Source organism: Cryptomeria japonica, chromosome 3, assembly GCF_030272615.1.
Source record: "Cryptomeria japonica chromosome 3, Sugi_1.0, whole genome shotgun sequence".
Lineage (NCBI taxonomy): Eukaryota > Viridiplantae > Streptophyta > Pinopsida > Cupressales > Cupressaceae > Cryptomeria > Cryptomeria japonica.
Window position 1 is genome coordinate 69,103,440 of NC_081407.1, and position 12,950 is coordinate 69,116,389.

General features: G+C 36.3%; 1 long non-coding RNA gene across 1 annotated transcript; it reads right to left on the reverse strand.

Moving 5' to 3' along the window:
* Positions 1 to 11,188: 11,188 nt before the first annotated feature.
* LOC131032420 (uncharacterized) lies at positions 11,189 to 12,124 on the reverse strand. The gene is made up of 2 exons (XR_009103447.1): positions 11,406 to 12,124; positions 11,189 to 11,316 (listed from the first exon to the last, which is right to left on the reverse strand). It is a non-coding gene; the product is annotated as an uncharacterized LOC131032420 (long non-coding RNA).
* Positions 12,125 to 12,950: the final 826 nt, after the last annotated feature.

Consider the following 12,950-nt stretch of genomic DNA (forward strand, 5'->3'; position numbering starts at 1 on the left):
GAATTTAGCCTGCTTACTAGAGTCTTATCCACACTAGATTTAAGCTCACTTAGAGGTTGTTTAGAGTTTTGTCTCACCTCATGTAGATTCACCAAGCGTTAAGACACTTGTCTATAGAGTCCTACGCTTGTTTCATACTTGAAAAGATAGTTAGATTTTGACTCCTACCTTCTCACCTCTTCATCCTTTCTTATAAGATTTGTACATTTTACATAAAATGCATATGATATTTCTTATTTTTCCAAATCTTGGATACCCCAACATTAGCAACGTGCAAATCTAGAGTACTTCTAACAACATAATAGTACCTACAAATTAACCATATTAACTCCATCTCAAGAGCCAATGAATAGAAGATGAACAAACAAGAAATCACCAAATCCATGAGCCCAAAAGTGATGTCCTGAATGACAAAATCCTACTGCCCCATTCTTTGTCTTAGTGTTCATGCAATATTTATCATATTTGTTACACCTTATCATATTGTCATAACTTGTCATAGTTGATCACTTGGGTTCCCAATTTTTTCCTCTTTTTCTATTCAAAGATGCTTTATGACATGCATCATAAAACTATTATAGTGTTGTTCAAGTTTCCAATGTAAACCCCCTATAATCCTCCTCTTATGTACCAAAAGGATCCACCATAAGGATGTCATAATGATCATCAAGATTCCAATGTAACATGATCTATAATCAAATTTACATGTCATAAGAATGCATCATAAGTGTTGGAGTAAATGAGGTATTTTTCAAATATTTTGTTGTTTGATGATATTTTCAATACATTGAAGTTCAATATTGGTTTTGCTCCATTCTTGTGAACCAAGGGGTTCATTAATTAAATTGTAAGGGATATTTATTGCATTCTCTTGTTTCATCATGGATTTGCCTAAGGTAGAACTTCTAACTCCATACAATTATCATAAATGAAAATCCAACATGAAGATTTTGTTGTTGAAATTGCAATTGAAGCAAATCGCATTTGGCCAATATCTATAACCCACAGGTATTACTAAAAAGAGAAAATGGTTTGATTGAATAGATGAAGCTCTTGGTACTCTCATTATGTCTATTTCTCCCAATTTGAGATATCATGTTGTATCTTGTAAAAGTCCTGATGAAATTTGGACTACCTTAGAGAGTCTCTTTGGTAAGCTAGATAAGATGAGAAAATTTTGATTGGAGAATGAACGAATTATTCTTGATCCTAGACATTTTGACAATATCCAAGACTTCTTCACCAGGCTTAATTATCTCACAATGAAGTTGTCTGAATGCGGGGTTACATAAGATGATGAACAATTGATTCTACTTATTCGCTCTAAGCTCGGTCATAATTATTTTGTGTTTGTTTTGCATTTTGTGCTACTATGGATGCTTCAGGTAGTGCACACAAAATGCCTTCTATTGATGGTTTTGCAACACAACTCACAAGGGAACAAGTAAAGTTGGCACAAATGGGCACATTGATGCATTCAAGGTCTCAAGGACTTCTTGCAAAAGATCCACATCCAAAGGCTTCAAGTGGCAAGGACAAGAAACAAAATAAGGATTCTAAGTCTAATGATAGAGTTAAGGATTATCCTTCACAACCTACCCCTAAATTCAAGACCTCTTTTAAAGAGGAATCATCACAAAAGAAGATGAATTGTGCTTATTGCAAGAGATCAGAATGTGATGAGCATATGTGTTATACTAAGAAGATTGATGAGCTTACACACACTTCAAGGGAACAACATCTCATTGCCCTCATTAGTGTCTCATTCTTCAACTTCTCATTCGATGGTATCTTCATCTACACAGCCAGGGAACATAGGATTTGTAAATGGAATGAAAGGTAAAGCACTCGGCCTCAACTATTCCTGAAAATGTGAGATGGCTTCTAGATTCAAGTGCATCTCATCATATAGCATCTCCTTTAGATATGTTCAATTCTTTTGAGCCTTGTATGTCACCTAACATTTTGATGGATAACAATGCATATATGAAGCTTTGTGGGAAAGGTTCTATTGATATGCATGAGGTATCTGTAGATAATATCTACACCTTCTTGGGTTTATGATCAGGGAATTGATATGCATGAGGTATATGTAGATAATATCTACACCTTCGGGGGTTTATGATCAGGGCATTGATCGAAACATATCAAAATCAGCCCGAAGGAGATCCGGACTGATCAGAGGTGAGAAAAACTGAAAATCCAATTTTCGGTATTTTGCCTTTGTTTCAGTATTTTGCATTTTCGGAGGCCTTTGGAGCAATATTTGGGGTCGAAACTATTCTCGGTCCCTTAACTCGATAGTCGAAGGCATAGTGTTAAGGGATTGAAACTAGATCTTTTGAAGACCTTTCCAACGGTGTAAGTGCACTGAGATTTCGAGTGTCGAGCGGAAAGTCATGATCCCACCAAGTCAAGACCATTTTTTTGTCGTTTGCGGGGAGTATGTACGAGTGTGCCACATGTCAGCATAGCGTAGTTTCTCGCAGGACCATAGCTTCGCACTCTCCCGAAGGCACGCGGGGGTGCCACGTGTCAGCACCGCGGGGTGTTCAACGGTGACGAAGGGAAAGAGGGCTCCAAGAGCTTTGTCCGCTTGTCACATGTCGACAAAGCATGGCCCAGAGATTTTTTTAGCCCGGGGATATTTCAAAAGCGTGCCATTGTTTCTTTCGGGGGTGAAAGGTCGCGGGAGGCGTCGCGTAGTGAAATCAAAGGGCGCGAATGAAGGAAAAGTAAAAGCCCACGTGATCTAGCGGTTGCAACAAAGAAAGGGAATTTCCAGGTGGTGTCCATGTCGCATGCATGAAAGGAAAACAACAATTACAATATGGACGGTTGCAACAACCTCCTTGATGATGATGGACACGCGGCGAGCATGCAAAATCCCATTTGGCTGCAATCGTTGTTTCAGATCAAAGATATTTTCATTATATAAGCCTACGGGTGCATTGTAATGGGGGTTCATAACCTATTTTAAAAGATACACTGATATTCTATAGGATTTTAGTCTTTAATTTGTTGTTTTGTATTTCTTGAGACAAGATAATCAAACTGTGCCTGCGGCCTTTGTGATTGCTAATATCAGAGCTTAGTCCTCTTTTGCAGAAGTTTAACAACTTGAGGAGATCCAATGACTACTAATTATTTCAGGAAGGACAGTCCTAAACTTGATGGAACCAACTATGGGATATGGAAGATCGGGATGGAGACACATCTGAATTGCATTGGTAAAGACATCTGGGAAGTTACAAAGAATGGCTATACTGTTGTTGTAGCTGGTAAGACCGCTCCAACTATCTTAGCTAAAGATGAGGAGAATGATTGCAAAGCAAGAGAAGCACTTTTGAGCGCATTATCAGATCAACAAATCATGGGACTATCAGATAGGTCTACTGCTAAAGCTATTTGGGATCATTTGGAAACACTGAATGAAGGAGATTCCACAGTCAAGATTGCAAAACTTGAGAGCTTCTGAGTCAGGTATGAACATCTGAAAACGGAAGAAGATGAAAGGATTTCTGCTTTTATGGAAAGAGTAAATGAAATTGTTTTGGGTATTAAATGTTGTGGAGGAACCTTGAGTGAGGATAAAATTATTTCAAAAATCTTAAAGAGGTTTGTCACCGGCATATAAAATGAAGGTTACTACTATAAATGAGTTGAGAACAATGCCTAATACATCAGTAACTAGGGATACATTGATTGGAAAACTTTCAGCCTTTGAAATTGAGGAATTTGGTCATGTTGCTACTATAAAGACAGATTTGGCCTTTAAAGCATCAACATCATCTGCTCCATCATTTGACAAATCAGATTGGAAAGCCTTTTATGCAAGAGAACATGAAGAAACTAGGAAGGAGAATGAAGAACTTGAAGAACTTGAAGCACTATTTGCAAGGAAAATGCCAAAAGGTCCAATTGGAAGTAAGTATGAAGGTAAAGCACCCTTTAAATGTTTTAACTACAATAAAATTGGTCATATGGCTTCAAGATGCCCTGATAGACATGCTAGACTAAGAGAAGAAGCTAGAAGAACATACAAGCCTAATCTTGAATATCAGAGATACAGATTTAAGAAGAACAAAGACAAATCTTGTTACATTGTTGATGAAGGTGTAACTGATGATTCTGATGAGGATCCAACAGACAATGGATGGGTTTTTGTTGCTATAACAGAAGATCAACCGGCACCTACTGCTCAACCGGTAGAACAAGCCCTAAAAGCTAAAGTTGAAGTAAAGGATGAATGGATCATTGACTCAGGATGCTCACATCATATGACAGGAGATAAAGGTAAATTCTTGAACTTTCAAGAATACAATGGAGGTTTAGTAAGATTTGCAGATGACAAAGCCTGTTCAATCAAAGGTAAGGGTACAATATCTCTTGATGGTAAGCATAACACTGACAATGTCTACTATGTTGAAGGATTAAAACATAATCTTTTAAGTGTTGGTCAATTGGTTGAAAAAGGATTTCAGATACAATTTAAGAATGGAAAATGCAAAATCATGAATAGAACTGGTTTAGAAATTGCAACCGGTAATCAGACTAGAGGTAATATCTTTCATTTGAATAACAGTGAAAAGGCATGCTTGATTGCACATATAGATGAAAGTTGGTTATGGCATAAGAGACTATGTCATGTAAACTTTGATTGCATGGCAAAAATCAGTACTTCTAAGGCAATTAGAGATCTACCTAAAATTGTGAAACCTCAGAATACAAAATGTAAGGAATGTCAATTTGGAAAACAAGTTAAAACTAGTTTCAAAAGTATTCCAGAAAAATCCAATAATGCTCTTGATTTAATTCACACTGATTTATGTGGTCCAGCTAGAACTAAAAGTTTATAAGGTGATAGATATTTTATGCTAATTATTGATGATTATTCTAGAATGTGTTGGGTTACTTTTCTCAGAGAAAAATCAGAAGCACTTGGAAAGTTCAAACTGTTCAAAGCAATGGTTGAAAATGAAACCGGTAAGAAAATCAAATGTTTAAGATCAGATCAAGGAGGAGAATTCAAATCTAAGGACTTTAATACATTCTGTGAAGTGAATGGAATTAGAAGACAGCTATCAGCACCTCGAACACCACAGCGGAATGGAGTTGTTGAAAGGAAAAACAGAACTATCTTGGATGCAGCAAGAAGTATGTTATTTGAAGCAAATTTACCACATGTATATTGGAGAGAAGCAATCAGCACAGCCGTCTATACATTCAACAAAGTTCACATCAAAGGTGAAACCGGTAAGACCCCTCATGAACTATGGTTTGGTAATACTCCTACTCTTAAGTATTTAAGAATTTTTGGAAGTAAATGCTATATTAGAAGAGATGAGTATATTGGCAAATTTGATCCTAGAAGTGATGAAGGAATATTTCTTGGTTATTCATCTAAGAGCAAGGCATATAGATGTTTTAACAAAAGATTACAGAAAATTGTTGAAAGTACAAATGTAAAAATTGATGAACAATTCAAAGGAACTTCAAGGTATATAGACTCTGAACCGACAACAGAAATTGTGACAAATGAACCTACACTAAATCCACTGGTACAGAATGAAGATCCAGTTACCCCGGTACCATCAGAGGATTCCACAATAATTGAAGAACAACAGCAAACTAAAACACCCCGGTATGTAAAATTGAATCATTCTGAAGATCAGATAATTGGAAACAAATTTAAAGGAGTTATGACAAGAGGAAGATTGGCAAATGAAGAGGTATGTCTTATTTCTCAAATTGAACCATCATCTGTTAATGAGGCATGTGAAGATAAATTTTGGATTAAAGCTATGAAAGAAGAGTCAGAACAAATTGAGAAAAATAATACTTGGACATTAGTTCCCCAGCCTAAAGATAAAAATATAATTGGAACCAAATGGGTATTTAGAAACAAACTTAATGAAGATGGTAAGGTTGTCAGAAATAAAGCAAAACTAGTGTGTAAGGGATATTCTCATAAAGAAGGAGTTGATTACAATGAAACCTTTGCACCGGTAGCTAGAATTGAGGCAATTGGATTATTCTTGGCTTTTGTAGCTCACAAGAACTACAAAGTTTATCAAATGGATATTAAATGTGCATTCTTGAATGGAGATCTTGAAGAGGAAGTCTATATTGAACAACCTGATGGATTTTCCTTGATAGATGACAATGATATGGTTTGCAGGTTAAGAAAAGCTCTGTATGGATTGAAACAAGCCCCAAGAGCTTGGTATGCAAGATTGGATAAGTATCTTTTAAAGATTGGTTTTACTAAAAGAAATGCAGACAGCAATTTATATTACAAAATAACTAATGATGATATCTTGATTATAGAAGTATTCGTTGATGATATAATCTTTGGAGGAGAAGATGGACTATGTAAAGAATTTTCTATTAAAATGCAGCAAGAATTTGAAATGTCTATGATTGGAGAAATAAAATTCTTTTTAGGATTGCAGATTTCACAGACTGACAAAGGTATATTTTTTAGTCAATCCAAGTACTTGAAAGAGTTACTAAAGAAATTTGGGATGGAGAACTCTAAACCAGTAAGCACACCTATGACTACAAATGACAAATTATCTCAAAGGGATGAATCTACACCTATTAATCCAACTAGATACAAATCTATGATAGGAGGTTTACTGTATTTGACACAAACCATACCTGATATTATGAATGCAGTATGTATTGTTTCTAGATTTCAAAGTAATCCTAGAGAAAATCATGAATCGACAGTAAAAAGGATTTTCTAGTACTTACAAGGCACTGCAAATCTTGGATTATGGTATCCTAGAGATAAAATTTTGATCTATGTGCATACACAGATGCAAATTGGGCAGGAGATGTGGATGATAGAAAAAGCACCACTGGCGGAGCATTCTTTCTTGGAAAGAGATTAGTTTCTTGGTTGAGTAAGAAACAGAATTGTACATCTTTATCAATAGCAGAATCAGAATATGTTGCAGCAGCAACTAACTGTACACAAGTACTATGGCTTAAGCAAATGTTGAAAGATATAAAAGTAAAATGCAAGGAACCTATTACTGTATATTGTGATAACACTGCAACAATTGATATATCTAAGAATCTGGTATTACATTCTAAAACAAAACATGTTTCTATCAAACTGAATTTTCTAAGGGAAAAAGTTGAAGAAAAAGAGATAAAACTGGTTTATGTGAATACTAAAGAACAGCTTGCAGATATTTTCACAAAACCTTTGCCTAAGGAGACTTTTGAATATCTCAGAGATTAGCTTGGAGTCATACCACCACCGATAGAGACTTAGACAGTTGATGATTGTCATCAACCGACAGAATTAACAAACAAATCTTTTACTCCGGTCTTTGATGAGGAAGCTACTTCACAGGGGGAGTAGTTGGTATATTGAATTGATTGGTATTTTGTATATGAACTTGGTATTATTATAACTTTGGCATTTGATGTCAAAGGGGGAGAGATATCTATGGAAAAACACATTATCTTTTAAGAGAACTTTGAATCACATGTTGCTCCTAGGGGGAGAGATTGTTGTTTATGAGAGATTGTTGGTTTTTGGTTTTTGGCATTTCTGTTTTGACACTTGGATGGTTTTTCTGTCTTGTGTTGCCATCAATGCCAAAGGGGGAGATTGTTGGTATTTTGGTATGGTTTTGTCATTGATGTCAACACCTACTAAAACACTAGCACTTTGGAGATCCAGCAGCATTCACCGGCAAACAAGTAACTATTGCACAGTTACTAGTATATGGTTCACCGGCAGGATATAATGATCACCAGCACTTGGAATGATATGGAAGACACTTGGTAATGTCGAAGACATTGTGTGGACACTTTGTTTTGAAGAATTAATCATTGGTATATTCATATTTGCATATTTGCTTTTACCGGCAAATAGGTCCAGGGTTACCTAGGGTTACACCAGCAGGTTTATCTTTTCCAGATCAGCATGGCACGCTATGGAGATGATTTATTATTGTTGTAAATGCATTAAGCCGACATGTTTAATCGGTTATTGCATCGGATATCATATTGTTTGTAAAATGTTTTATTGTAATATCTTGTAGAGCTGACCTACTAAAATTGGTCTTAGGTTATGGTATAAATGTAAGATCTTATTTGTAAGATCGAATGTGGAATGCGAAAAAGAATTGTGAGAAGGTATATGCGAGATTAAGCAGAGCTATACACGAAGACATCATTTGAAGGTGAAGCTAGGTTTTTTAAGAAGCATATCAGCATTACACCGGTACTAAATCCAGCATATGAAGATGCTATTTTGTGCAGTATATTCTTATTGGATTTAACCATCCAACTGTAGTCAGTGTGACTCCCTTTTTGTGATTGAGCAGTGAGCTCTAGTCTATTGGTCTTTCTACATGTGCAGACCCCATTTATGTACACTTACTATCTGCAGTAGTATCATCTGATTGTGGGTAAGGTTTCCCACCGTGGTTTTTCCCCTTACAGGGTTTCCACGTACAAACATTGGTGTTATGTGTTGTGGATGACTTTATGTTTATGTTTCATGCATTAATCTTTACCGGTATAGCAATTAACTGTTAACACTGTCTACCAGCATACTTAACTGGTTTACCGGTATTAAGCATTAAATTGGTTAAGTTGTTTTTGGTTTGAAATTTGTTGACAACTGATTCACCCCTCCCCCCTCTCAGTTGTCTCAAGAACCTAACAAGTTTCTCGCAGGACCGTGGCTTCGCACTCTCCCGAAGGCACACGGGGGTGCCACATGTCAGCACCGCGGGGTGTTCAACGACGACGAAGGGAAAGAGGGCTCCAAGAGCTTCGTCCGCTTGTCGCATGTCGACAAAGCGTGGCCCAGAGATTTTTTTAGCCGGGGATATTTCAAAAGCACGCCATTGTTTCTTTCGGGGGTGAAAGGTCGTGGGAGGCGTCGCATAGTGAAATCAGAGGGCACGAATGAAGGAAAAGTAAAAGCCCGCATGATCTAGCGGTTGCAACAAAGAAAGGGAATTTCCAGGTGGTGTCCATGTCACGCGCATGAAAGGAAAACAACGATTACAATCTGGACGGTTGCAACAACCTCCTTGATGATGACGAACACGCGACGAGCATGCAAAATCCCATTTGGCTGCAATTGTTGTTTCAGATCAAAGATATTTTCATTATATAAGCCTACGGGCGTATTGTAATGGGGTTCATAACCTATTTTAAAAGATACACTGATATTCTATAGGATTTTAGCCTTTAATCTGTTGTTTTGTATTTCTGGAGACAAGATAATCAAACTGTGCCTGCAGCCTTTGTGATTGCTGATATTCAGTGTGCATTGGATAGTTTTATGTGCATCTGTGAAATTTTGTTGTAACTTTAGAAATATATGCCTAATACTCTATCGATTAAACTATGTTTTAGCACTTGTTATCTGGTGGATACATGGTATGTATTGCTTTATGTTAAAAGGGTTTTTGCTTATATCTTAATCGTGGTTCTGGGCATGTAGATTGTTGAATGGGCCTCAGAATAACATGTATGTGAAGTTCTTTGTGCCCCTTATTGCATCAAAATCAGTTCGGCGCATTGCTTTAGAATAGTTTTGCTTTCAATGTTCATTTCCTTCCTTTTTCCCCCCCCAAATGAAGAGTTGGCTTCTAAAATCTCGAAGGTTACTCAGTGAAAACACGCAAGTCCCCCATCACTGAGTTTCCCATAAGGTTGTAGTCCTAAAAGTAATTTTAGTGGTCAACAATATCATTTAATGATGTTCTTTGTGTACCCTCCTTGATCACTACTCTCCTTTCAATTTATCAATTTACTCATGGTGCATAATGTAGAATAGTTGAGTTCACTCCTAATCATGTATTCATTAGAGATAAGGAAACTAGAGATATCATCGCTACAAAAATGGTTGATCATGCATCACAATTGTATACCTTTTCTCATTTTTTTCCTAATGATAATATTCCTTTGGTGGATGTTCACACCCTTCCATCAAGGGTAAACCATGTTTGTGAGGAGAAATTTGGTCATTTGAAACTTAGTGTTCTTGAGACTAGTGTTGATCTTCCTTCTCCATCTCCTGCTTCTTTAGATTTGAGTTCTACCCTTGAGCAAGTTGATCATAGTTTTTTAGATCTTGCTATGTTGGATGAGTATTTGACAAGTATTTAACTTGTTTGTGGAGTCTCATCTTGCAAATTTGGGAGACATACTTGAGGGGATTTTACTCCTATTTGATGACAGTTTCAACCTATGTTACCAAAAAAAAGAAAGGCAATGGCAATGACAATGTGACAAAAAACGGGGTATTTAAAGGTGTGAAAATTTGCCAAGATCTAGAGTCCAATTAGTAGCACAAACAAGAGAGAACAAAATATGTGACAAGAATAAACGGTATTCCTATCAATTATGCAAAATACCCAACTGAATGAGTTGATTGATTGAAATTGTTGAAAAATTACATACAATGTAAATGAGCCTGCTTATAAAGGCAAGGCCATATGCATATGTAAGCACACAATAATGACTTGTGGCTCAATGAGAAACAAGGGTAGGTGAAGGTAGGTAGGAGTAGGTAGGAGAAATAATAAAATATTCCACAAGAGGTGGATCATGTTGGCAACAACAATACAGAAAAATTGAGAGGGGGGTGAATCAGTTTTCACCAAACTTAAACAAATTAACCTCAACTTCAGATCTGGTCAAGAACAACAATAACAAAGATAAACACCACATTAACAACACACATGACAAACAAATTTTTGACGTGGAAAACTCGATCTAGGAAAAACCACGGTGAGAACCTACGCATAATATGATGATACTTTGCAGTAGTATGTGTAAATATTACAATGGGGAATGCACATGCATTCATGCACACTGCCTAGAGCTCACTGCTCAAAACAACAAAGGGCTACAACCTTAAGAAGGCTCACTGCCTTACAAAGATCGGACAACAATCTAGATTACATGAACTGAAAGAATAGCATCTCCAAATGCTTGATCACAATTCCAATTAAGCACATTTACTCAAACTCTGCTCTTCACACTTCTGCACACTCTTTCGCACTTCTTCGCTTTTCTCCTATGCTACTGAAGGATCAAAACAATATTCACACATGCATATACATCTCACAAATAAATATTACATGTATTTATACAATTCATCAACCTTACTCTCAAGATTGGCTCAACACATAAGACCTAATTACAAAATTACATCACACGATATATATAAATCAATATGCGGACCAATACAATGTCGGCAAGGACATGGCATGGACCCAAATCAAATCCTCGAACATGCAACACCATCGAATACCTCATCAAAATCATCTGCAACACGCAACAACTATCAGATCGGCCAAAAAGTTGTATAACACAAAGAATACCACCAGACCAATAAGATCTTCAATAACGCGCACCACGATCAATGCAAACCACCAAAACACATAGCACACAATCTAGAAACACCAACAAGCAACGTGAATTCCTCCGCAACGACCGCAACAACTCGGATAACTAGAATCATCATTTCATCACCTAAGCTCAAGAACACCAACAACAATTGAAAGATACGCTTGTGAAGTTCCAAATCATGAACCACCTGAATTGAGAACACACATAAACATCCCAAACACTCTCCAAAATCCGCACAATATAAAGAATCAATTCAGGAGCCATACAAACCAGAAATCACAACTCTGCAATACAAAACCAACAGAAGAACCAATCATCACACCAGATCACATAACTCGATCAAAACACCTTCTGGAACACTGAAACTCATACTGAATCAATTAGAGATAAGTATCTAACTCATTATTCTGCATCAACATATATGCAACCAAACCAACACTCTACAACACCAAAACACAAGAAACACAGGAATATGTTGACATCAATGACAACAACACATTCCAACAACTCTAATATCCTACAAATCACCCACCGAAGGTGGAATGTAACAAGATAAGACCACAAAAGGTGAAATTTCTCCTGCATACATCATCCCAATGTGCACACTTCCCTAAATGTCTCATATCCAAACTACTATGAAATGCATTTCCCTAAGTCAACTTAAGTAAAGTGTAATTATGAGACATAATTTACACCAACAAAAGGTTATGTACATCAATTTATGTTTTTATTCATGTGATAAGATCTTATAATAAAATTGGATATATGTGCATATCAATTAAATAAAGTAATATTAAAACATAAATTATTTTATACTACATGATTAAATATAATCAAAACCATTTTGAGAATTTCCATACTTGTGATGTCAAAATAATAAACTTATTTTTTTAAATATAACACGTGTGAAATAATTTAATCATTAATAAAAAACAAGGATTAAAAACTAATGGATAAGTGCCCCAATCTACAAGTTTAATCATTTAAAAAAACAATGGTTAACTCGCCCATACTCTTTTTACTTCTAAAGGCATAGTTGGTAGTTAAGAAATATTAATAACCATTTATTGCAATTGTTAGAAAACCAATACTTAAACTCTCCTACTCTTAAATTTCTCTAACTGTGAGAAACGGCTAAAAGTGCACTCATTGAAATTTGGAAATGACCATTCATGACAGAGAAACATATCTCGACCATTGAAATGTGAAACAACATTCTCCCGACGCATTTTTGGCAACATGGGTTTCAACATGGCCCGTTTAATCATCTACATTGTCTTTGGAGACTGACATTGATGAGTTCCCTCATTCACTTGATTTGTCACATTTCTTGGTTGAGTTTGATAATGATTGTATACAATCATGATCAAACTCAACTAAGATTGTGTTCATTTACATTTGGAGACTTCCTTCTTTTAATTGGGCATTTGGAGATTGTGTTTCATCATTCAATGGACTTGTTTCTACCTAATGGGAGATGTGTTGCTTGTAGGCATGGGATCATCTTTTGTTTCCAGGCATACTTCCTTGACAAGAGCTTCTGCATTATG